Genomic DNA, 306 nt, shown 5'->3' on the forward strand with positions numbered 1-306 from the left:
TTGCAGCTACAGTGTATCATATCTGGCAAGAAAGGAATGCAAGGACCTTTGCTGGAATATCTAAAACTCAGAATTTGGTCTTTCATCAAATCGAATGTATCATCCGTGACAAGCTTGATTTGATGAGGAACGTTCTACCAACAGATGAAAACAAAAGGATCCAATGAGCTTGGAGGGTCAATGACATAAATTCTTCATTTGATATTTAGCTGGTTATATTGGTTTCCCTAAAGAATCTAATTAGGTCTTAGGTTTCTGTTCGGTGGCTAACCTGTAATCATCTGTTGTTTTATGTTTTTGTTCTCC

The sequence above is a fragment of the Populus euphratica genome, unplaced genomic scaffold (assembly GCF_000495115.2).
Source record: "Populus euphratica unplaced genomic scaffold, PopEup_1.0 scaffold1691.1, whole genome shotgun sequence".
In the NCBI taxonomy this organism is placed as follows: Eukaryota; Viridiplantae; Streptophyta; class Magnoliopsida; order Malpighiales; family Salicaceae; genus Populus; species Populus euphratica.